The sequence below is a fragment of the Stenella coeruleoalba genome (genome assembly GCF_951394435.1).
Source record: "Stenella coeruleoalba genome assembly, chromosome: 9".
Lineage (NCBI taxonomy): Eukaryota > Metazoa > Chordata > Mammalia > Artiodactyla > Delphinidae > Stenella > Stenella coeruleoalba.
The window spans coordinates 53221113-53244251 of NC_137155.1; the positions used below are offsets into that span (position 1 = coordinate 53221113).

General features: G+C 39.6%; 1 protein-coding gene across 3 annotated transcripts in view; it reads right to left on the reverse strand.

Moving 5' to 3' along the window:
* Window positions 1-23139, reverse strand: part of ZNF804B (zinc finger protein 804B) — a gene marked incomplete at its 3' end in the record, with an annotated part of 871582 nt that overhangs the window by 741385 nt on the left and 107058 nt on the right. The gene's annotated exons all lie outside the window — the stretch shown is intronic.

The window sequence follows — 23139 nt, forward strand, 5'->3', positions numbered from 1 at the left end:
TTTCAGAGTTTCAGACGTTGACATAAGGCTCAAGTCTTAACTTTTTCATAATATAGTTTTGAAATGCCCTCTGTAACAGAATAATAATCCATAATATTTTCATGATAAGGTCATTTAATTTCATTTTAATTCTTCACAAAACAGCATTTTGTGTGAGAATGTTCATGAGATGAAAAATAAATCTGAAACAGTTTGTGAAGGGCACCTAGCACTGTGCCTAGAACACAGCAGATGCTTTATAACGCTTGTTGACCAACCTCACAAATAGCATCTTTTAAAATGTTAAGTTATATTTTCTAACAGGCCTGGGGTTACACAAGTCAACACTGCAGTATGAATTATGAGGTACGGCCACAAAATCTCTCTCCTGCGCTGATTCTACCAACAGTGTGTCATTCTGAAATCATTCCTTTCCTTTCCATTAGAGACCTCTTTTTGAAATGCAAGACTTCAGGAAATTGTAGCAAACCCATGTTGTGTTGTATATTCAGGCTCTCTTCTGCAGGAACCACCCCCTCTTGACCCCAACCAACAGGGGAACTCCTAGAAGCCAAGTGTCTATTACATTATGTGATTTTGCCCTAACTAGGCCAGACATTTTCTTCCAGGAAGTTAAAATTCTAATCTAAAAGACACAAAAACTGGAAATTTTGAATCTTGTTCAGATAAACAGCAGAGCTCTGGACTGTCCAATACAATAGCTACTAGTCACAGGTGGCTCTTTAAAATCAGATTTCAATTTCAATGAATTAGAATTAAAAATTCAGCTCCTCAGTTGCATTAGCCATATTTCAAGTGTTTGACATTATACAGCATTTCCATCATTACAGAATATTCTATTAAACAGAGGTGCTTTAAAGCAGGGCTCAAGAAACTACAGCCCATAGTCCAATTTTTTTTGACAATCCATGAGATAAGGAGGTTTTTTTCATTTTTAAATAGCTGGAAGAAATAAAAGAAGAAGATTCTAGGATGTGAAAATTATGTGGCATTCAAATTTCACAGTCTACAAATAAAGTTTTATTGAAACATAGCCATACTCATTTACTTACATATTATAGATGGCGTTGAGTATTTTTGACAAGTCGTATGACCGGCAAAATCTAAAATATTGACCATCTGGCCCTTTATAGAAAAAGTTTGCTGACCTCTGCTCTAGAGGGTGGTGCTAAGGTCTCCAAACCTGTCTCAGATTCTGAAAGGTTATGAGGAGACCAGATAACACTTACACTGCAATGCTAATGATGTGTCAGATACATGGAATGTCTTTTCATTTCTGTGTTGGAGGTTGGAAAGGAGAAGGACCAGTGCTAAGGGTATGTGTTGATATTGTGGGGATTAAAGGGGAAGAGTGTCTGCTTCCCCAATACCAACAGACAGGTGTGAGAGCATCGCATTTTACTGTGCTAACCACAGTGTGCCCAGGTCCGCCACAGCCAAAAAGCAGAGGTAAAAAATGAATGCCCTAGCATTTCTCTAGTCTAAACAAGAGGCTTCTAGATTTCCTCTGTGAGAGTCCTGCTAAACTCCCTTTACACGCGAGCCCAGTACCAACACCCTCTGCCGTTGTGCAGCTAGACACACAGGCCAGAGCTGACGGGCCTCAAACCAAGTGTAAGCGTCATCCGAGTGGAAGATATGCAACAGCATCCTGGGTGAACTGTGAACTCCCCCCAACACTGAAAGGAGGCACATTTACTGTGTGTGTTTCTTGAAAAGATTTCATTACAGAAGGGTAATTGACACAAATCAAGAAATGGCCAGGGTCACCCACACTATAGGAGTTATACTTTCCTGGGACTTGCCCATAATTTGACAGAAAAAGGAGATCCCAGGCAGAAGGATACAAAAGATCAAGATAGAATTCCTGAAATGGGTACAGAGATGAAAGTGTCTCGGGGCTCAGAAGAGAGGCTGTGCTTCGTGGAAATTCTGGGTCACTTGCTGTGACAAGAAACTCTCAGCTCAGGACTCGCATGGAGAAAACTCCGGAGTCTTCTCTCTAGTAATAAGTCTGACAAATCATGTTTCATTTTCTCAGGAGGTGCCAGGTAATCACTTTGTCTCTAGCTCTAATATAATCACTATGGAAAAGTGGGTGAGGGCACCAGCATGACATCAGAGGGCCTGAGTTGGAATCATGTCCCCATCACCTACTAGCTTCCTCATTTTTCTCAACTACAAGATGAGATACCTACTTATAAATTTGTCTTGATCAATAATTAAGCTATTTCAAATAAAAGTGCTTACCACTGAGACAGGCAAGAATAGTAAAATGGATGCTGACTTAGAAGACATTTTGCTAACGGCCCGGCCACTGCCCATCTTTGCCCCCCGCTTTCTTTGCAAACAGATTTCTGAGAATGCACACAGTCAGTGTCTAATTCCAAGCAGTGAATCATGATCTGTTTAGACCTATTCTGACAACCCTGTCCCCACTCTCCCAGCCTCCTTTGCAGTTAGAGCTTGTGGGGTGCCCTGTTTCTAGCCAATGAGACCTGAGTAGAAAGTTCCTGGATATTAGGTAGGGTGGGGATGGAGGCAGTTCTGGGAAAGCTTTGGTTTTCTCAGGTGGGAGGGGACAGACAGTAAAGTAACAAATATGAAGACAAGGCCACAAGAATTAGAGTCACAACCATAAAAACCCTCAGCCACTAAGCAATTAATCAACACTCTAGACTTCTCGTGTCATGAGAAAAATAAATCTCCACCTGTCAGGCATTATCTTACTGTCACCCATTCCTAAAAATGGATTAGGTAGAATAAAGGTACCCAAATTGTACTGATAAAAAATGTTTAATTTCCCTAGAAATATGCTAGCCATCAATATAAAAATGGGAAAAAAGAGAAGCAAACTATGTCAATTAAAGTTTCCTTCCCTCACAGTTCCCTCCAGGGAAGTGTCTTTAAGTCCTGCTTCTCTCCTTCCCTGTTAGAATCTATAATGCTATGGAGAGGTAGCCATGGCTGCCACAAGAAGCCACGTCTTTCTCTGTTTGGGAACCATCTTAATTCTACAGGGAGACAGACAAAAAGGACAATAAAAACATTTTCCAAGTGCTTACTATATGCCAGGGACTGTTTTAAGAGTGTTACACATATCGACCCAATTAGTACAATTATATGCTGATACTGGTACTATTTTTTTTTTTTTTTTTTTGGCTGCATTGGTTCTTCGTTGCTGCACACGGGCTTTCGCTAGTTGCAGCGAGCAGGGGTACTCTTTTTTGTGGTGCAGTGGCTTCTCTTGTTGCAGAGCACGGGCTCTAGGTGCACAGGCTTCAGTAGTTGTGGCATGTGGGCTCAGTAGTTGTGGCTTGCAGGCTGTAGAGCACAGGCTCAGTAGTTGTGGCACACGGGCTCAGTTGCTTTGTGGCATGTGGGATCCTCCCGGGACAGAGATCGAACCCATGTCCCCTGCATTAGTGGGCAGATTCTCAATCACTGTACCACCAGGGAAGTCCCCAATTATTATTATTATTTTTTAACATCTTTATTGGAGTATAATTGCTTTACAATGGTGTGTTAGTTTCTGCTTTATAACAAAGTGAATCAGTTATACATATACATATGTTCCCATATCTCCTCCCTCTTGTGTCTCCCTCCTTCCCACCCTCCCTATCCCACCCCTCTAGGTGATCACAAAGCACTGAGCTGATCTCCCTGTGCTATGCGGCTGCTTCCCACTAGCTATCTACCTTATGTTTGGTAGTGTATATATGCCCATGCCACTCTCTCGCTTTGTCACAGCTCACCCTTCCCCCTCCCCATATCCTCAAGTCAATTCTCTAGTAGGTCTGTGTCTTTATTCCCATCTTGCCCATAGGTTCTTCATGACATTTTTTTTCTTAGATTCCATATATATGTGTTAGCGTATGGTATTTGTTTTTCTCTTTCTGACTTACTTCACTCTGTATGACAGACTCTAGGTCCATCCACCTCACTACAAATAACTCAATTTCGTTTCTTTTTATGGCTGAATAATATTCCATTGTATATATGTGCCACATCTTCTTTATCCATTCATCTGTTGATGGACACTTAGGCTGCTTCCATGTCCTGGATATTATAAATAGAGCTGCAGTGAACATTGTGGTACATGTCTCTTTTTGAACTATGGTTTTCTCAGGGTATACGCCCAGTAGTGGGATTGCTGGGTCATATGGTAGTTCTATTTGTAGCTTTTTAAGGAACCTCCATACTGTTCTCCACAGTGGCTGTATCAATTTACATTCCCACCAACAGTGTAAGAGGGTTCCCTTTTCTCCACACCCTCTCCAGCATTTACTGTTTGTAGATTTTTTGATGATGGCCATTCTGACCAGTGTGAGATGCTATCTCATTGTAGTTTTGATTTGCATTTCTCTAATGATTAATGATGTTGAGCATTCTTTCATGTGTTTGTTGGCAGTCTGTATATCTTCTTTGGAGAAATGTCTATTTAGGTCTTCTGCCCATTTTTGGATTGGGCTGCTTGTTTTTTTGATATAGAGCTATTTTTTTTAACTTTTTATTTTACACTGGAGAATAGCTGATTAACAATATTGTCATAGTTTCAGGTGCACAGCAAAGGGACTCAGCCATACATATACATGTATCCATTCTCCCCCAAACTCCCCTCCCATCCTGGCTGCCACATAACATTGAGCAGAGTTCCCTGTGCTATACAGTAGGTCCTTGTTGGTTATCCATTTTAAATATAGTATTATTAACCCCATTTTACAAATGGAGAAACTGATGCACAGAAGAGTTAAGTAACCTGCCTAAGGTCACACAGCTAGAAAGTGACGGAAGGAGGATTGAAACTCAAGCAAACTGAGTGTGAATTTAAGCAGTACGTGCTAGCACCTCTCCCTCTGCGATGGCAATAAGCATGATGTTCAGCAAGATAAGCAGTTGAAATTGACCTGATAAATTGACCTGGCGGGGACCTTTTAAAAACCCCAAATCTCGTATTTTGCCAAGCCATCTATTTATCAAGCTCTTCGAGGTACCCAGCTAATAAGGGAATAGGTCAGTCAGTTTAGAAAGTTAAACAATCTAAACATCTACCAACTACTAGAAAAGAATGGAAAGTGTTTAACTTTGAAAACAATGATGAAGGGACCCATCAAAGGGGAGAGAAACTCTCCAGAAGAGAGATATGAAGGGAGCAATGCAGAATTTAGAAGGTCGGGTAACATTTATCCCTACCTGTATCAGCTCTCTTGGCTGTCAGATGTGGCTCTTACTCTCCTATTTTCCCCCCAAGATACTGAGTTGAAATCTGCCTACCATCAGTATTCTCATCTAACCTGGGTAACTGCCCCACTGTATCCTTAAGCAACAGTCTAGAAGTAGAACAAGCTCGAGCCTATTGTTGGGGAGCAGAGTCACTACATTAGTTTAGGCAAAGTTGTCCTGTTTGGGATGGATAACTCAGTTGAACAAGGCAACTGTAAAATTCTCTTTCATATTGTACCTGAAGTAAATTATGTACAATTTCGTTTCAAGAGAAAGGAATGGTTTAAGTGACCAGTAAGAGCACCCCTTGTTTCTATTGGTTCTTGGTAACCATATTAGCTTTTCTAATGGAGTCAAATTCATCTTTGCTTGCATACTCATTAATTCAAGATACAAACTATTGCATTCTAGCAATGTGACAGGCATGGTGTAAAATCATATTAACAGAGCAAGAGATGTGCCCCATATCCCTTCTATTTCTTTCTAGAGGTTTTAGGAGTGGAAACTAAATTTTATGCGGGTACATTAATGTATCTTATATTTACCGGTGCTCATGAAACAGAACCTTGAATTCTCTGATAAGCATGATAGTGGCAGAGTACAGATAGGCAACTCTTCTGGAAAGGGTCTGTTTGGAAAGGAATTAGCAGTGGCATTGAGAAATGACTGATGGCTAAGGACAAAAAAGTGTTTAAGGCAGGGGTTCCAAAAAGGGAAGCCTGACCTAGAAAGCATTTGATAAATGCCTGAAGGATTTCACCCCAGCAACCCACTGTTTCTTACTCTGAAACACCTATTCCTTCCTTGAGTCCATGCCATCCCCCAGACTGTCTACTGCAGTCAGGGACACACACACCCCCTCAACAAGGACTATCACCACCCACACTAACCCCTCCCCCCAAAGCACAGATTTAGGGAATTAAAAACTGCTTTCTCCTTGCAAACACACTCACAAAACAAGGCTGCTAGATTAGTGTCATCCCTAAATTGTCTGTTCCGATGGGTGATCACTGTTATGAAGAAATCTGTCTGCGTGTATCTTATTGATCATCTTTAAGAAACCCAGCAACCTCACTACTTTTTAAAGAGCAGAAACAGGTTCTGCTACCTCAAAGCATAAGAAGCCACACTGGGGCTATTTTTAAGGGGAAAAAAACCTGCCTACTTAGAAAGTAGGCAAATTTATGTCAATAAACTAGATAAAAGCTGACAGAATAAATTCAGATCCCAACCCCTCCTCTATGGACACCAAGAAGAAGAAAGGAGTCTAGGGCCATGAAGAGCATGACTACCGCTCCATTCTAGAAGAATGACCCTGAATGAGATGTGAGGAGACAAGGTGGCAGGTCGGAACAGAAGTTTATCTTCAATGTGGGATGTATGCTAATGGTTCCTTCATTGTGGCTCTGTGGCCATCACCTGGTCGAAAAGCCTTACGATCGGTAGAAGTCTCCCACCACTCGTGGAAATGAAGGGGGTGATTCAGGAAGAAAACTCCAGGTGGTGACACGGTCCACCTCTCCTCCACATTTGCAACAACTGCCCTGTTCAGGTTCTCACTGCCTTTGGCAGCACCACTTGCCAGAAACCTTAATAGAGATGAAGAAACGCAAAATTGTCAGCTTCAATAGCAGCCCACAACAGATGAATATATTTCCAAATTAATCGAGTAAGAACATTTGGCCATGTCTGCCAGATTTATTTTATTGTATGATTTGCAGGCTCATAATGAAGACTGGGTTCTTAATTATAAGATTTACATTTCTCCACTCCATCATAAAAGCTTATTCAAAACCTATTTTTTTCCTTCACTGAAATAAGAGTTTAAATGCATGATGGAGAAAGGACAGATTGGCAAATCAAATGCCTTCCTAACAGTATTTCTTAAGGACTAAAGGTCCTTCTCAAGTTACCAAAAGGTATAAGCTATAAAATTCACCTCCTGGTCTCACAATTTTGGAAGTTCCATTTCCTGTACTACAGGCAGGAAGAAAGGGTGGTGCACTTGTTCATACATGAAGAAGCCCATGTTAACTCCCCATCATCTGAGATGTGCACTGTGAGTCATTTTACAGGGTGGATTTTAGTTTTGAGCGAAACCCCATGTGTAAATGATTTGGCGGGTGTGAGGAGACAGACTGGGAAAGGGATACCGCCCCAAACTCCTGAAAAAGTGGGTGTAACAGGTTCAAAACTAAAGAAGACACAGAGTGCTAACCTCAAAAGCCCTTTGATGCCACATGTTGAGCAACTGCGTGAAACCTCCACTTACTAGCACTGACTCACTGGAGGACAAAGCTCTAGCTTTAGACAAGCTGTGTGGTGGACCAGTTGTGGGAGACCAAAGCACAGGACTGGCTGTTGCATTTTAGAACAATGCAAGAGAAGAGAAGCTTGTTCCTGGGGAGGGGGTTTCTTTGGGACAGAGAACTAGAGAGAGGCCACCAGACAAGAAGGTTCTTAAGGGTAGAAGAAACTGGAGTCGGTGAATGGTCTTGATTTCAGACTTTAGCTACTGGTCAAAGACAAAGGTTGAACAGAAAGCAAGAATTTTTTAAAGCACATTTTTTAAAGTGGCTGAAAAAGAAGAAGATGGAAATATCCATTTCAGTGGCTCTTGAACATTAGCATGTATCAGAATCCCCCGCAGTGTTTGTTAAAGTACAGCTGCTGGGCCCACTCTGAACAGGAGGCCCAAGGTGAGGCTTTGAGAGTGTACGTGTCTGACAAGTTCCCAGCTAATGCTGATACTTCTGGTCTGGGGACCACATTCTGAGAAGCACTGATCCACATCAGGGTTTCTCACTCTCAGCATGAGTGACATTTGGGGCCAGGTAATTCTTGTTGTGAGGAACTGTACTATGCATTGTGGGATGTTTAGCAGCATCCCTGGCCTTTACCCACGAGATGCCAGCAGCAACCCACACACACGTGACAACCAAAAATGCCTCCAGACATTGTCAAATATCCCACAGAGGGGACTATTGCCCATTGAAAACCACTGATACACACACACACACACACACACACACACACACACACACACAAACACATATATACCTTTTCAGATACTTTTCCCTTATAGGTTATTACAAAATACTGAGTATAGTTCCCTGTGCTATACAGTAGGTCCTTGTTGGTTACCTATTTTATATATAGTAGTGTGTATGTCCAACGCCATTTTTACTTTGGAAACTAAGAATAGTGATAGTGCGTGCAGCATTCAGTAAGTGTTAGCTCACATCCTCTTCTTTTGTCCACATAGGATTTCATCTCTGGCCTTATCCTGATACCCTTGGGAGTATAAGATTAGTGCTGACGAAAGTGAGAATTTTGTCTGTATAAGGTTTTCTGGATTGGACCCAGAGGTTTTTAACTGCTGTAGTGAATTACTTGTTCCTTAAATCCTGGGGTATCACGCCAAAATTGTTTAATTGAGTTGAAAGAGGTTATTTACAGTATTTTCCACACAACTGACTTTTTCAGCCAACTGATTTGCCTACAGTAGAACATCGCCGATTTATGCTAGTGACTGAGAGAACACTGGATATTACAAATTTAAGAATTAGCAAGTACGGTAAGGGAAAGCGTGAAATTAAAAGCAATTAGGGGGCTTCCCTGGTGGCACAGTGGTTGAGAGTCCGCCTGCCGATGCAGGGGACACGGGTTTGTGCCCCAGTCCGGGAAGATCCCACATGCTGCGGAGCGGCTGGGCCCGTGAGCCATGGCCGCTGAGCCTGCGCGTCCGGAGCCTGTGCTCCACGACGGGAGAGGCCACAACAGTGAGAGGCCCGCGTACGGCAAAAAAAAAAAAAAAAAAAGCAATTAGGGCCGTCTCTTCACAAAATGGACTTGATTAGTCCATGCTTATTATTTACTGTAGTGATTTATAACATGTCATCATTTATTTTGTAACAAAACCTTCATGATGTGACATTTTACTCTCATCCTACAAGAAAGATGGACAAAGCTGCCAGAGAATTGGTAAAGCTCGTTAGCTTTCCTGATCGACCCATTCATTCACTCAGCATTTACTGTTCTATGCCCCTGGCCCTGTGCAAAGTACATTTAAGCACAATTTTAATGGCTTTTTTCTACTACTATCAGACTCATAGATTTTCACTGAAACCCAGAAAGCATCGAAAATACAAAGAAAACAGAAGAACACCAGTAATCTCATCACCTAGAGATGACCACTGCTAACATTTGCCATGTCTACTTCCAATATTTTTCTATTGCATACATACATGAAGAAAATGTGAAGTATATAAATATCTTTGCATAATTAAGATCATGTTTTGATTTCAATTTTGTGTTCTGGTTTTTCACCTAGCTGTTGATGAGGACATACCAAATTATATATGTAACTTAATTACTGCCGCACTTTTAAAGTGTATCTTATAGCTAGTGGGAAGCAGCCACACAGCACAGAGAAATCAGCTCAGTGCTTTGTGATCACCTAGAGGGGTGGGATAGGGAGGGTGGGAGGGAGACACAAGAGGGAGGAGATATGGGGATATATGTATATGTATAGCTGATTCACTTTGTTATAAAGCAGAAACTAACACACCATTGTAAAGCAATAAAGATGCTAAAAAATATTTTTAATTTAAAAAATAAAGTGTATCTTAAAGTCATCGCTTATGTCAACCTAGTTAATACTTAGAAAGCAGCAGTTGTTTAGTTGCAATTATTTGAAAATAAATTAAAGTTGTTCCAATAGTCCAAACTGGTTTTGCATCATTAGAAGTATGACATTTGTATATTTTTCTGAATGGCTGAAAATAACTCAGTATGGAAGACTAGACAAATTCATTTCAAAGCTGGTATTACTCGCACTGGCTACCAAAGTGTTATATTCCTGGTGTAAGCAGCAACAACTTCAGGGAAACAGGAACAAGCACTGGTTCAATCTATACTTAGCCTTCTAATGAAATTGAGCTTCCTCAGTCATTACACTGCGTTATAATTTCCAAAGCCATTTTCAGCCCACTTCAATTTTGGAGAACTTCGATTAGAAGTTCCAGAAAAATAATTCTTGTTTGCATTGTTACTGTTTCTATTTCACAGGTGAATTAATTGTAGCACTAAATGGGTAGGTGATTTTTAGAGGACTACACAGGAATTGAATTTCTTACCATTCCTAAGGATTTTTTTTAAATCCTTGAGCTCCTACACACTCTCTCAAATGAAGCCTAAATTTGTGCCTGAAGGAAACAGATGCGGTAGAGTCATTTTCAATTGAAACTATGGCCACCACACGAGAATAATTGGCTTTAATTAATGCGTTTAACAGCTTTAAGCTGACTATGCATTTGCACAACTCCCCTAAAAGCTTCCTAACAGCATCCTCTAAAGTGTGCCTAACAATCTCTGAGAAAGTCCCTTAGAAGCACTTCAGTAGTCTTGATAGAAATATTTCACCCAGTGCTATTAAAGCACATTAACATCTCTTCTATGTTCAGTTCTACAAGACACCTAATACTGCTCACAGTAGGTTCTCAATAAATGTTCACAATCACATATTCTTAGTGGAAATTTAAATGGCTACTGAGTTCTTTTATCTCCAGAATTGATGATTTGTGGTTTTTTCACTGATATTCCCTGGAAAACTACTGTAGTCTTGTAATTTCTATTGTAAATCTGAGGCATTCAGAGTTAATAAAAGAGAAGCAAGAAGTCCTTTGTTCTGTTTCTTCCAGTTCATAAATTAATCTCTTTGGTGTATGTTCATATATTGAGGCAAGGTAAATTCCTTTGTGATGCCCAGAAAATAATATAACAGGAGTTAATGCAGAGAGTTCTTTTCCAAGGGAAAAAAATTCACGCTTAGTGGTCCTGCTCCATGCCTGCCCTGAGCTGGCAACATTACACTATATCATTTGAACCTTGCAATGACCTTATAGTAAAGAAAAAGAGGCTTGGAGCGTTAAGTCTAGGATCTGACCTGATCCTACATCTGTCTGACTTCAAGCTTGCGCTGTTTCCACCTCAGCATGAACTATTTAACAATCATTGCATAGTCCAATAGATTTCCAATGCCGCAGTATATGCCAAGTGGCCACGAGGCCCAAGGAGCTGGCCACAACGGAGACCCAGCTGGTTCCCTGCTCTCCAGGAAGTATGTTCTAGAACTCATATTATTTTACAAGAATACAAATGGAGCTTTTTTCCTTCATTCGCTAATGTACCAGATAATGTGCTAAACATGTGGGATACTTTTGTAAAATCTTAGGAAAAAAGAATTTTGGAGTCCTCCAAGTGAAATCCATACTGGGTCAGGGTTCCACAATAGTGCCCCACAGAATATCCTGACTCTTTCCAACAAAGAATAATATCAGCCCAGGAATAGAAAACCACGAACCCCAAAATATTCCAATGCAAACCCTGTCTATAACTGCATCCCTAGGGCAGCAGGATCCCTAAAATCATTTATTCATACAGCAAATGTGTTTCGAGCATCCACTTTTTGCCTGATACAACTGTACTTACTCAGGATATATCAGTGAAAAAAGCAGGAGATTCTAGCCCTTGGGGAGCTTGAATTCTGGCAGGATAAAGACAAGAAATAATAGACATAATAAATAAGCAAATCATACAACAGATATCAGGAGGTGACTAGGACTACAGAAAAATATCCAGTATTGCAAAGGGACTCAGGAATGTGCAGATGGTACGCGTTGCAATTTTGAATCGGGCAGTCAGGTTAGACTCCATGGAGAAGCTGATATTTGAGCAAAGGATTAAATGAAGTTAAGTGCTTAGCCATGTGCACATTTGGGGGAGAAGGTTCCTGAGAGACGTACAAAAGTCCTAGAACAGAAGCCTGCTTGACAAGTTTGAAGAAGCAAGGAGGGCTGTGCTGCCCGGGTGGAGTGGACATGAGGCACAGTAATAGGATGGAGAGGGGCATGGGGTCTGACTATGGAAGGCTTTGTACAACAGTGTAAGGACTTGGTTTTATCCCAAGTGGCACCTACTGCTAGATTTTGAGTAGCAAAGTGACATAATATGACTAACACATTAAAAAGGTTCACTCTGGATGCTATATTTTGAGTAAACAGTAAAGCAGCGGGAGATGGGCAGAGGGATATGGGCAGAAGCAGGAGGCCCATGTGACAAGGTTATCAAGTAAGAGGGGAGGTGACAGAGCCCTGGACCAGTAGGAGTAGTCAAGGTGGTGAGAAGTGGCCAAATTCTGGCATATCTGGAGATACACTGCAGAAAGAACTAACAATATTTTCTGATAAACTGGATGTGGGGTATGAGAGAAATAAGAGTGAAAGATGACTTCTCTGGTCTGGGCCTGAGCAGTTGGAAAGATGGATTTGCTGTCATCCAAAGATGGATTCAGAAGCTCAGCTTCAGAGACATTAAATTTGAAATATCTATTAGACATCTAAGCAGAAAATAATCAAAAATATCACTTTGGAGACAGTAAGAGAGATCTGATGGGATGACGTAAATTTGGGAGTTACTTTTTGTTTGTTCATTTAAGCCACAAGATTGTATGAGATCACAGATAGAGCATCCAAGGACTCTGCCCTGGGCGTGCCGATGTTAAGAGGTCTGGGAGATGAGAAGGAACAAGCAAAGGCACCTGAGAAGGAGGAGCCAATGGTGTAGAAAGAAAACAGAGGGCATGGTATCCTAGAAGCCAGTGGAAGAAAGTCTATTAAAGAGAAGACAGAGCAGTGTGCCCATTGCTACAGAACTAAGATGGGCATTGAGAAATGGCTACTATATTTCGCGATAAGGAAGACATCAGTGACCCAGACAAGAGTAGTTTGAGGACAGTAGGGGGATAAAAGCCAAATTGAAAAGAGATGGGAGGAGAGAAATTGGAAACTGAGTTTACACCACTCTGCTTCAAAGAGTTTTGCTGCAAAGAAACTGGGCAACAAGAGCTGGAAGAAGTGAAGACAAAGAAGAGTTGTTTTCTTGCTTGTTTTGTGTTTTGTTTTGGTTTTTTGTTTTTAGTAAGATAAAAACAGCCACATGTTTAAATGCTGATGGTAATGACCCAGTAGACCAGTAAAACAAACAAACAAAACCCTAATGACATCAGAGAGGGAGGGGAGAATTTCTGGAGGAATGTCCTTGAGTAGCTGAGAGAAGATGGGACCCGGGGGGCTGAGATAGGGGTACAGACACCCACCCATGGTCACAGCTAGGACAGCAGAGTATGTGGGTGCAGACCCTAGAGGGCTTTGAAAGTAAATGTCATGAGAAGCTGTGGAAATGCTCTTCCAATGCCCGAATTTTCTCTGTAAAAATGAAGGTAATGAAAGTGTTGAAGCTTGGGGAGCAGGAAAGAGTAAACTAGCTATCAAGCAGAGCAGAATAGGGAAAAGTTTGGAATGATTGTCGGTGGGCACTCAGAGCCCAGATGAGGTTCAAGGTCAAGAATTTAAGGAGATTAGTCAGCCTCGTTATGTATTTTTCTTAAGTCATATGGGTGCTGGCCTGGAGAAATTAGAGAGTTGGATTTAACCAGAGTTGTGGTTGGAGAGTACAAGTGAGTACAATGAAGGGAATGGGACAAAAGAAGGATTATCGCCACCAAGCATGGAGGTTATGCTGGACGTAGGTCAGTGAAAGTGGCAGGTCACTCGTTGATTAATCCCTCCTATTTGAACAGATTCTGCGAAGGAGACCCAAGGTGGCATGTGTTACATTCCTGAATAGTTACTGGTGACCTTGTACATTCAGGCTCCTGGACCAGAACAGTGAAGGCCTGGCCAGAGCCCGCGCTAGTCTCTGCTCCTCATCCATTGTGTGACTTTGCTCCCATCACATTATCTCTATGCATCTTTTTTTCCCCCATCCACAATTTAGAGATAATACCTTCCTCATGGGATTCTGAAAACTTACTGAAAACGGGGGTAAAGACTTCAAAATCCTTGAGTAAAAGCATAAGCATTTTGATAAATTAACTTAAAAATTAAATTTAAAATGCTTTTATATTTGAATTATTTGCAGAAGTGTGTTCTCCACATGGTTTATACAAAAATACATCTATCCTCATTACTTGTGTAAATAAATCTTATGACATCAATTGCTTCCACTCCCTTTCTTTTAAATTTCCTTCACTTTTGCCAATTTAACATCTGATGTTGAGATGTCAAGAAGTGAATGCAGAATTTTGAATAGAGATACTAGTCTCCTGGCAGATTTATTATATTTAAAAAAAAAAGAAAGGGAACTACTATGTAACAGACAGTACACATTTAGTATTCAATTTAATCTTCAAAACAATGTAATAGGTTTGCTATGATTATCAGCCTTATTTTACAATGAAAAAACTGAGCTCAGAGAGATAATGGAATTTGTTCAGAGATACATAGATTGTAAGTGGTGAGCCCAGATTTGAGCACTGTTATACACGAATCCAAATTACATACCCTTACTTGCCGTTCTATTTCAGTAAAACTCTAAATGTATGAAATGGATTAAAGCCAGTGTGGTTCCACTTTAGAAAAGACGTTTCCAAAATGGAGAAACTGAGAATTACAGAGAACCCGTGCTACACTACTCAAGGAAGCTTAAACTGTTCATTTCCCACACAGAATGAACTGACAGCTTCCTTCCCTACTCCCCTCCCCCCGGTACCACCCATGCACCCATGTTCCCACCATGGAGGAAGAGGGTCACCTACACATGGGAGAAAAAGGAAGTTCTTATGAAATAAATTCAAAAAAGTTCTCACAACCAGTAGTATGGGAAACAATAGGATTATTTGGTGGGAGGGTCACACTCGGGAGGAAATACACATTTTGGTAAAGGTCTGCATTCCTGCCAGTGCTTAGCACTGAGGGCTTAGTAAAGCTCTGTTCAATGACGAGAGGGACCCATCACATTGGTGAAAAGATAAGTGGAAACATGGATTCAACCTGCACCAGTGAGTTGGAATGCTTTCATAAACTGAATTCCACTTTGATTTTGTGTTTATTGTTGTTTCTAAAAGATGCTTTAGGACCCTTAAATTTAAGGGCTCCGCATCAGAGACAAAATAGTAAATAAGGAGAAAATAATGTCACACTCAGGGCCGGCAAGTTTCTCAAACAGCTGTAGCCAAATTGTGAAGTGTTTTGAGTTGCTGAAAAGCTGGCTGAATGAAGCTAGACTGGTGAGAGGGTAGCTAGCCAAGTGTAATATTTCACCGTAATTTACAGGTATTTTAATAGTGTGTCTAATTCTTGAAAACCAAAACTCCTTTCCTGAAGTAACAAACTTCCCCTAGTGGAAGGATTCACATATCTTTCATATACCTGTCAATTCCTAAACAATGCGCCCTAGAAATAACAGCATCGTATGTTCATAACAAAGTGCACTGAAAGTGGATTCTATTTGAATGAAGCAGAAAACCTGACATAAAATGGAACCTGTTCATTCAAGCTGTTTGAATGCCTTTTATAGGAGATTAAGGTAAGAGAAAAATTAGAAGAGTTTTGTACTGCCAGGTTGTTCATTTGATAAAACCAGAATTTCCTTAGGAAAAGTAGTATATAAAATCATCATGTTACTATAGGCCCTGCCCATGCCAAGAGAATATGTTTTCTTTTATGATAGGAGTTACTTTAGAGCAAATTATCCCACAATTCTCTGCAAGAGGGAGGGGACGGGCAAGTGGGTGTTTAAAGTATGTTACCCACAATTCTCTGCAAGAAGGAGGGGACGGGGCAAGTGGGTGTTTAAAGTAAATTACTGTTTCTCTGCCCCTACATGTAGCCAATTATCTGCCATCCCACAGGCCAGACACAGTGCCCACCTCTCCTGAAATATCACGTGGACCAACCACGTCAGCAAATTCACACTTGTAATGCTCACATCAACCAAGAGACCATTTTACCCAGTCAGCCTAGGAAGAGAGAGGCCTACTTTCAGCCCAACCACAACAATTATAATTATCAAATCTTGAGATCATTTATTCCAGTGGGGAATAAATGCTCTTGGGTCAAATAGTCATCTCCTCATTCTTATGGACTGCAAGAGTGCTTCTCTCTGTAAGCTGTATTCCGAGCAGAGAAAGTCTTTTCAGCATATCCTTGAGTTAAATCAGCACATCTGTGCAAGAAGCCCAGGGAGACAATGAGGTACCGCTTTGCCATCCTCATCACATTCTCCCGCAAATATATCCCTAGTGAGGCCTGAGAGCCCCACAAAACTGCTCTTGCAATCAGCGTGCAGTGCAAATGGAATCTCTGTCATTAGAAAGAAGGACTTTCTCATTTCTAACCAGTTCTGCATCCGAGGCCCCATTCTAGGTGGCATGTCTTTTGTCTTGAGGGAAAATGGTATTAACTTAGGAACACCAAAGGCAGATTTCTGGGTCTGCTGGCAAATCTCAGTTTATGCTAAGTCTGGCCACAAAATTGGCTCACGTGCTCTGGGCAAAGCATCCCTGAGGCTTATGTGTTTCCTTTGTAACTTATGTGTTTCTTTCCATATAACAACACAAGGGTATGATTTACTCTTAGAATCTGCAGCCAAATGTGCAGTTGAGCCCAGTAGGGTATGTGAGGTCTGGGAATGCAACAAAACTCAGGCCTCCCCTCATTATTCCACTCACTCATGGACTGGAGGTTTCCCGTGGTACCTTGTTGATTGGTGTGTGATGCTGTTTATTTTCTAAGAAGGCATAGTGCTGTTGTCTTTTACCTAGTGAAAAGATGATATAATCTTATATCACTGTCAAGAGACTGAAATAATTTAAAAGAATTTTCTTCATAGCCAAACAGTAGTTCACATACAAGATAGAAACAGTCTACCAAAGACTATAAAAGGTAAAAAAACAGTATTTCCAAAGGCTTGGATAACTTCTAGTATGAATACCTACGGGGTTGGGGGCGGGGGAAAAATGCTGAGATAGAAAGTAGAGAAAGAACAGTGAAGAAAGTCAACTGTTGGATGAAATCCAGTTCCTCAATCCCTAGACTCAATGAAAAGAAAGAAAGAAAAACCCTCTATATCACTCTGAAATGACTGACCCAGCCAACAAGGATGTGGCACTCATAGACTTGGAATAAAATCAATTGTCTTCTGGGAAGATTGGATTATGGCGAAGAAATCTTCTGAAGGGAATGATTAGCTGGAATAGGATAGTGATTCTCCAGAACAAAAGAAAAACTTGCCTGACTTCTCAAAAGAAAAAAGCCAATAAGCACACAATGGATGTGCAGCTAGCAAATGGCTGTCTACAAAATGCCCAGAACTGCATGCCCAATTATTTCACCAGTATTTTGTGGCTTTCTTGTAACCCACTGTTCTGAGGGCAGCAAACACAGGGCAAAGCACTTTACAGATAGATGATAATGGCTTTCAGTGTTTCTCAAATTGGCTCAAAGCCCATACTGTGTAAACTGCTAAATAAAAGCCCATATGTAATTCTGAACCTCTTGCAGGCCCTGAGACTCTGTGTGCTGGTAATAATTAGAGAGACTGGATAATTAACTTCTGACATAAAAAGGAATGAAGGTGAGAAAAGAAAATGCAGACCTTATCAACTTTTTCTTAAGGCAAGGGTACAAATTGACATAAACCCTGAGGCATTCATTTGGGGAAAAAGCACTACAGACTTTCTCTCCAATACTTCCCTATAAGAAAGGGAAGAAATTTCTCCACGTTCACACTACTATTCTTTTCCAATATTTCCCAGTGTTACATTCTTATTCATTTAAATTTGTTTGGACAGTCTTGCCTTATCAGTCCTAAGATTCTTTAAAGAAGACATAGGCCAACAGCACATGAGAGCATGGAGTGTTACCACTCCCTCTGGAAGAGAGAAGATTGGCTTGGTCTCTGCCTGCAGCAAACAGAAAGGCTGAAGTGGAGCCCTCTGCAAAATACAGAGTGTTGAAGAGCTGTTGCTTTCATTGAAAACAAAAACAAAAACAAAAAAAACTGAAAAGCCTGCGGAAAAAGCACAAAAATTTGCCATATGTCCAGGGCTCTAAGGAGGGATCAAAGTAAACTCATGAGACATCAAACCCCAGGCAGGCAGGGTCTCAACCTACACTAATTACACGGTAAGGCATCCTGACGACAAGAAATTAAGATACAGACCTCTCCACAACCACTGAAAATGTTAAGGCTCTGGAGCAAGCAGCCACAAAAGTACTCTAGGAATATTTTCACAACCAAGAGCTCAAGGGACTCCTGTGGGGAAAAGTCGCTCAGCTGAAGAGGAACTCAGAGCAAAAATTTTAAATCTCCTAAGAAAAGGTAGTGCCATGAGGGACAAAACAGATTCCCCTGAGAAGTTGGCCCCTGAGAGCTGAAAAAGACCATAAAATAAACTGTTTAGAATTATTAAGAAACTAAAACAATAACTAGAAACTATGAAAAAAGCTCCAGCTGAGCTTTAATAATAGAAATTCTGTGAATATAAAAATTGTTATTATAATTTAAAATTCAATAGATAACTATAATCTTCACAGCAGATAAGGAAATATATATTTTCATAAGTAAAAATAACAACCAGGTACAAAACAAAATGGAATAAGTGATTGCATATGGAATAGCAATGAAAAAGATAAAATACCAATGAATAAATGTAAGAAATGAACAAGACCATTATGAAAAAAACCTTAAAATGCTACAAAAAGACACAAAAGAAGACAGGAACAAATTGAAATATATACCATGTTCTCTCCTTAAAGAAATGTATAAATTTAACAATCCCTAAAAGTTAGTTTTTTTAACTAGATGGGTAGATCTTTAAGTTCATATAGAAAAATAATCAAATACAATAGTCAGGAAAAAACTGGAAAAAAAAAATCAAAGGGGGGATTAGAATTATCAGATATTAAAACATTTTATTAAATACCAATAATCAAATCAGTATTGTAGTGAGACATTAATAGACCACTGATACAGAAAAGGAAATCCAGAATAGACCCAAATACCTATGGTAGTTCACTATATGATAAAGATGGAGTCTCATGCCAGTGGAGAAAATAGATTAATCAATAAAGTGTTGGGACAATTCACTAGCCATGTGGAAAAATAAAGTTAAATATGCAATTCCTACCTCACACTAGGGTAAATTACACATGGAACAAAGATTTAAATATTTTTTCAATAAAGTGATAAAAGTAGCAAGAGAAGACATGGGAGAATTATGTTGTAAGGTCATTTTATCTGTGACTCAAAATCCAGAATCTACATGAGATAAGGTAGATTTTCATGTACATTTTGGATTTTGAGTCATAGATAAATTTAATGACTCAAAAATTTTTTTTAATATTTTTGGGGATAAAAATTATAAGTAAAGTCAAAAGACAACTGAAAAATGAGAAAAATAATTTTCAAGTCATATTAGAGACAGAAAATAACCTCCCTAATACATAAAAGAGTCTTAGGGCTTCCCTGGTGGCGCAGTGGTTGAGAGTCCGCCTGCCAATGCAGGAGACACGGGTTTGTGCCCCGGTCCAGGAAGATCCCACATGCCACGGAGTGGCTGGGCCCATGAGCCATGGCCGCTGAGCTTGCGCGTCCAGAGCCTCTGCTCCGCAATGGGAGAGGCCACAGCAGTGAGAGGCCCGCGTACCGCAAAAAAAAAAAAAAGAGTGTTAGAACTGATAAGGAAAAGAACAACTCAATATAATAATTGCCAAAAGATATGAACAGAGTTCACATAAAAATAATGGCTCTCAAACATATAAAAAAAGATTCTCAGTTCACTTAAAGTAATAGAAAATTAGGATAGAAATACACTTAGAAAACTTTTTCACTTATCAGATTGGCAAAATTTCAAAAGTATGATCACACTTCAGTAAGACTGTGAAGAAATAGGAGCTCCATGCATTTCTTGAGTGAAGTAAATTGGTACAACACCTAAGCAGGACAATAAGACAATATCTATCAAATTACAAATGAATATACCCTTGGACTTGACAAATTCACTGCCATACATTATTACACATGTAAAATCCATGTGTAATAGGAAAAGTAAGTAAACAGTCCAAATATCTACCGATAGGGGCTGGTTAAATAAAGTATGGTACAGGTGTATAATGGAATAGTAGGCAGCAGGAAAAAATAAATGAGACTTTTCTGTATACCATTGTAGAAACATCTACAAGCTATACTGTTATGTGGGGAAAAATCAATATACAGAACAGTGAATAAATACGCTAACTTTGGTGTGTCAAGGGGAAAAAGGGATGGAAGTCTAGTGAAATATACATGTTATATTCAAATATACATACAGAAACTCTGGAAGCAGACAAATTTACCAAAAATAATAGTTATCTGTGAGGGGATTGGCTATCGAGGATGGAAGAGAGACTTTTCACTATATACCTGTTAATACTTTCTGGGTTTTGAAAAATGTGAATATATTACTATATTCAAGAAAACTAAATTTAAAAATGTACATAAATGTGTAAACTCAATAATAATAATAAAAATTCAAACAATAATATACTACCTACACCTATAAAATTAGGTATTATTGTTAATAACAAACCCGCAGTTTGGCAATGTCCTAACAGAAAAAAGCAACCATATATATATATATAAAAAACAGCAATCATGCAAACTGGTACATTCTTTCTTTGGAGCAATTTTGTCAAGATCTTAAATCTTTGTTTAAGCTGGCTCATCAGTTAGATTTCTGGAAATGTAGCCTAAGGAAGAATAATATACATATGGATTAAGATTTACTTACAAGAACATGACAGGGGGAATGGAAATTGAAGAGGTTAGGATCCAAAGGATGCTTCAGTTTTATCTATAACATTTTATTAAAAGTAAAAGAAATATGAATTAAATACACTAACATGGCGACACTTGTTAAATCCAGGTACTAGGTATCTAGGTATTTGTTATGTAAGTCTCCCTACTTTCCTGTATGGTTTTGGGTTTGTTTTTAACCTATTACACAAAATTACCCCTGTAAGTGAACAATATGACTTTCTTAGTATCTATAAAAAGAAATTTTGCTCCAGGATGACAACAACTATGACATATGCATACTTATACCTTACTTAATATTGTGTGAATATCTCTGAAATATTAAATATAATACGTAACACACAGAAGTTTTGACTTTAAGCGAAGAGAAACTACATAACTTTAAATTTATGGAGGAGATGAGAGGTGACCTAATGATATACATCTCAAACACTGTTGAACATCATCAAGAGTTTCTCTGAATTCCCAGGTCCAATATCTGATCTATAAAATCTGGTTCTCCAGGAAGATGGCTAGGCAATAAATTTAAAATTAACAAACTCTATTCTAAAGTCTGAGGCTCACTGGTTGAAGGCATAAAATAATGCTTCCTAAAGCATGGAACAGCAGCCTGCCTCCAGTGCTTTAGAACATTACAGATTCCTTGATGCTACCCAAGATTCTTTTAATCTACCCCTCTGATGCTGGTGCCCTGGGAATATGCATTTTAGCAAGCAACTTGGGTTATTCTGATACAAAGTTTTAGAAACACTGGTATAGATCATTGATGTTTTTTTCTTTGTCACTTAGAAAGGACTGTGTTCAAGATACAGCTGGAGGGATGAAGGCTAAGTAGAAGGCAAGAACTGATTAAATGTCCAAAGGTGTTTCCAAAGGAGGTTATAAAATCTATGACTGTGGAAATGCTGAAAAATGCAGTCTTGCTTGGTAGCAGAAGGCTAAACTAATGACCTCTGGAAAGCTTGCATAGCTCTATACAGTTTTAGATAAATTAAACGCCCAAAGTTAAAGGAGAATAAGAAATTGAATAGGTTTTTGGATGATGAGTTAATAATACAGTAATGGGCTAGGCAGGGACAATTTTGGTGTTCCTTTTAAGCTTCACAATGAGTTTTCAAAAACTTTAGGACTGAAGGAGTGTGTGAGAGCAAATGTGGTATCTTAACCTTCTGTAGTGACCCCCTAAGGGATAGTAGGTGAGCAGAATACATGATTTTCTTTATTTCAGCTGTACAATCTCCCCGGCCTGAGCTGATTTTGCCACTGTCATCTTGTCTTCCCCTAAGCATTACCTCTGGTTCCAGGCAAACAGAGTATACACAGCCAGATGTAACACACACACACACACACACACACACACACACACATTCAGAGCTTTCTCAAGAACACAATTTCTATCCAAATAAATCTAAATGGCCTGAAATTGAGAGAAGGAAGATGTTAATTTTCATTAAGCTCAGAGTCAAACTTTTTGCAGCCCTGCTGTGAATGTATAAAAGAGTTATCAATTTCAAGCAACCCCTTCACCCCTTCAAACCTCACAGCATCCCACATGTCCGCATGCACACACACATGCACACATATTCATACACCAAGAAGCATGTTTTTTTTAAAAAGCATTGCACTGTACTGAAATAACCAACTACACATCCCTTCCAACCCAACTACTTTTAGTTTCAGAGTCCAAAAGCAAGAGTAAATTGTGTCTTAAAGGAGAGAAGGCTGGACTTAGAATTGCAGCTCTGAGTTTAAATTCGGATTCTAACCTTTACTAGACATATATCATTTATACCCTGTGGTGTGCTTAAAATGCATTCAATACAAGGTTATTTTCAAGAATAAGTTGAGCAAAGATAAAATAAAAGCAGGAAATGAAATAAAATTCACAGTCAGATCAGCATGCAAATAATGTGTCACTATTACCTTAATCTTTTGTTATTATGGACCACAAATTTGGTTTCAAACCTTCTGGCAAGCAAGACAAGTGAAAAAGCATGCTCAGTTACATAATTTACAGGGTCCATAAGACTTAAACACAGTTATTCATGAGAAGTGCAACTATTACTAACACTGAGTCCAGAGAGAAATTTTTCCCATTGGGCTTTTATAACAAGGACCAACGCAGTGAATAATGTCCTCCAAATAGCCTTAGAATAAATGCAAGAATGAGTTTCTTATCATGGACCTCATGTACCTCGATGTAAGCCGAAAGTACAA